General features: G+C 39.9%; 1 pseudogene; it reads right to left on the bottom strand.

Annotated features, from left to right (window-relative positions):
- Positions 1-389: 389 nt before the first annotated feature.
- Positions 390-3,467, bottom strand: LOC149577436 (pentatricopeptide repeat-containing protein At3g12770 pseudogene; annotated as a pseudogene).
- Between the last annotated feature and the right edge of the window lie 647 nt (positions 3,468-4,114).

The raw sequence follows: 4,114 nt of genomic DNA, 5'->3' as shown, positions 1-4,114 counted from the left end.
GCCTGGGTGCATATAAATTGCATGGTAGCCACTACCACATGGTAAGATGACCTAGCCAATGAATTATGTAAGATTGGAAATGTCTACCGTGGACTGTTCCATCCATATTGTTTTTGCCACGTGCCATTTGCTCAAGTTTGATTGCAAGAAAATACATCCCTTGTATCACGTTTCTGTTTGAATTCATTTGCTTTGCCTTTGTAAGTGCAACACACAATATATGACGATGATGTCATCAACTCTTTGTATAGTTTGGAATGACTCTGAATTTGAAAGTAGGTGCATTAAAGCTGCCGTGGAAAGACTGGCTAGGCAGGTTTAGAATAGGTTTTTTCCATTGTAAATGATAAGCAGTACTAGTTTGTGGAAGACGCTGGATAACTCACATCTGAGCAAAGTTGCAGATACATTCAATCAGTGATATGAAAAGGTCGACTATAAAATTTATCCAAAAAGAAATTAATGGCACTGATGATTTTTAACCTTTTCTCCATTTGAATATCCACACCCAATAAGCTATCATTATCACCAATAATCCCCACAGGAGCATAACCCGTCTTTAAAATGATGGAAACGATTTGCATCCCTTACAATTATTTCTCTCTTAACAATCTTAGCAATGAATTTAGTTGCATTATGACAATCACCGCAAACACGGAGATTTTTTGTGATCCTAATAGGCATTCCAGGGCTTGTACTGATAAGCCCAAATGCTATTGCTAACTTTTCACTATGACTATAGAGCATGTTCTCCTTCACCTCTTCCTCCACATCATGAAGAACAAAACTTGTACTTGGCACATACCCTGCATCTTCCATTTCTCTAGCCAAGCTTTTCAACATGGCATATATTTGCTCAGATTGAGGATGTGACTCGTCTCCAACAACAAATGCATGAATTTTGTTATTTACCTCTATTAGACTGCACCCCGGTGTCTTTTTTATACCCCTTTCTTTCATCAATGTTCTAATCTTTGAAACGTCATTCCACCTGCCAGAGGCAGCATATATATTTGACAAGAGCACATAATATCCAGCTTTGTTAGGTTCTAAGTGAAAGAGGCGTTCTGCCACACGTTCTCCAAGAAGAACATTGTGGTGAATTTTGCAGGCACCAAGCAATGCCCCCCACACACTAGCACCAGGTTCATTTGGCATGTCTTTTATGAAGTTTTCTGCCTCATCCAGACACCCAGCTCTACCAAGAAGATCAACCATGCACGCATAGTGTTGTGGTTCAGGTGTGATGCAATAATCTCGACTCATGCACTCAAAATATTCCCAGCCCTTCCCCACTAAACCCCCATGACTACAGGCAGACAAAACACAAATAAATGTGATAGAGTCTGGAGTGATGTCAGTATGTTGCATTTGGGAAAAAAGCCCAAGAGCATCTTCACCCCGACCATGCATACCATATCCTGAAATCAGCGTGTTCCAAGAGACAACATCTCTATTCAACATCTTGTTGAACATTTGATGTGAATTATCTATGCTACCACATTTTGTATACATATCAATAAGGGAATTCCCGACAACAACATTTGACTCAAACCCTTGTTTAATAACGTAACTATGGATTGCCTTACCTTGCTGCATAGCAGCTAAATTGGCACATGCCGAGGCCGCACTGATCACACTGACCATGTCAGGTTTCAAGCTCTCCTGTTGCATTTGATTGAAGAGTGTCACGGCCTCACTTGCATGTGCATTCTGAATATATCCAGCAAGCATTGCATTCCATGAAATCACATTTCTATTAGACATATTGTCAAACAGAAAGCGTGCTATATCAATACTTCCGCACTTGGCATACATGTCTACAAGAGCAGTTCCTACAGCTATATCCAACTCAAGTCCACTTCTAATTATGTAACTATGAATCCATTTACCTTGGTGTAGAGCTGCTAAATGCGCACAAGCTGGGAGGATGCTTATCATGGTTACACAATTAGGTTTCATGTCCGACAGCTGCATATGGTTAAACAATGTCAAAGCTTCAGTGAATTGCCCGTTCTGGACATGCCCAGCAACAACTGCATTCCAACAAATTTCATTTCTCCGGGACATTCTGTCAAATATCTTCCGTGCAATATCCATATTACCACATTTGGCATACATGTCTATGAATGCGGTGGTCAGAATCACATCAAACTGAAAACCACTTCTAACTACAAAACTGTGGAGACACTCACCTAGGTGCACAGCTGCCAAATGGGAACATGCTTGGAGCAAGCTCACCATAGTAACCGAATCAGGAAAAATGTTTGAAAGTTGCATTTTTCGAAAGAGTTCCAAGGCCTCATTGGCATACCCATTCTGAGAATACCCAGCAATCATTGCATTCCATAGAACAAGATCAGTACTAGACATAGAATTGAACAACTGGCGCGCAACTCTCAGATTCCCACACTTGGCATACATAGCCACGAGAGAATTGCTAACTTTAACATTTGAAATGAGCCCACGTTGAATTATATGTTCATGAATCCACTCACCCTGTTGCAGAGCTCCCAAACGACCGCAGGCCTGGAGCACACTAACGAAACAAACCTCACCTGGTTCGATCCCTGCCTTTATCATTTCATCAAAGAGTGTCAATGCTTCTCTCTCATGTCCATTCTGCACAAGTCCATCAATCAACGCATTCCATGAAACTACATCTCGTTCAGGCATTTTGTCAAATACTTGGCGTGCAACATTAATCCTACCGCACTTAGAATACATAGCAACGAGAGAATTTCCAACAAAAACACCGTCCTCGAACCCGCTTCTTACGATGCAATCATGTATCTTCGCTCCCTCTTGCAGATCTGATAGCTCTGCACAAGCTCTGAGCACTACGGGAAAAGTGAATCTGTCTGGTTGTATTCCAGCCTCTTGCATTTGGTAATATAGTGTTAAGGCTTCCTCACACGGTCCATTTCTAGCATATCCTCTAATTAAAGCATTACATAAGTAAATATTTCGTGTGGGCATTCTGTCGAAAACTTGGCGCGCAGAGTCCATTTTACCAAACATAGCATACATGTTCACAAGTCTAGTTCCTAAAACAATGTTTTGGTTCAGCCCAGCTGTGAGAATCTGAGAATGGATTTGGTTAAGTAATCCGATACTGTTACAATTCTGCAAAAGGGAAGAATATATAGAGAAATTATCTCTGTATATAGTGAGAGAATAGTTAAGACTGCCGGGTTGTAAAGTCCAGCTAGAATTCCGTAACCCATTATCCATGGAATGACTAGTTAGGAAGCGGATACAAATTTGTTTACAATGTTTAACCCTGCAAGGTATTGGATGATTGACAACATAGGATAATTCCAGCAATGATGCCATTCAAAGAGAACCTGAGTGTTAGCAGAGAAACATGCTTATGCAGTCACGGTAGTTTTTATAATCCCTACCGCCATGGGCAGGGATGTTGCATTGACATAAAGCCTAACTATTTTATAAGAGAGGAGAAGAATGCCAGTCCAGTTGACAGAGAGTATCAGCAAATCATTCGCGCAAATATTGCCACCTTCTTGGGTGTCACTACTCTGCAAACCCTCTTTCTCTCTATTTAGAAGAGCTATAAGACATCATCCACCTTGAACAGTAAATTTTCCATAAAATTTTTCCAACTTAGAAGTTATGTTCTAGCTTATTCGGGCCCAAATTTGATCTAGAGTTCTATGTGGGGATTTTGGTGGGAGATTGGATCTATGGTTGGTTTAAGCATATTTTTTAATGTTGAAATGATAGATAAACACATTATCTCTCTTCGTTTTGACAGGCTTTCATATATACATTCAATGTAGGCAATCGAGCATTTGCCACAGATCAAGCAATCACACATTTAAGTAACTAGATTCAAGATTTGAAGGAAATCATTTAATATTTATTTTTTCCTCTTTCATCCAAGTCCATTCAAAGGCAATCTTTTTCATTGAAGCAAGTTTATCTTCCCTGATAGCCAAATAGAAGAGTTCACAATCAAGCAAGAAGATCTTTTCTTCCATCCACATCTATCTCTCCTTCATTGCAAATTACTATAAAAAAGATATACATGAGGATCTTTGTGTAGTGTTCATACATCTATACATAGGTGAGGACATCTTTAATTCTATCCTAC

This window comes from Cupressus sempervirens, chromosome 1 (assembly GCF_028749045.1).
Source record: "Cupressus sempervirens isolate cs-2001-9-10 chromosome 1, ASM2874904v1, whole genome shotgun sequence".
NCBI classification, from domain to species: domain Eukaryota; kingdom Viridiplantae; phylum Streptophyta; class Pinopsida; order Cupressales; family Cupressaceae; genus Cupressus; species Cupressus sempervirens.
The sequence above is the reverse complement of the archived record's forward strand: the minus strand, read 5'-3'. Positions and strand labels throughout refer to the sequence as shown.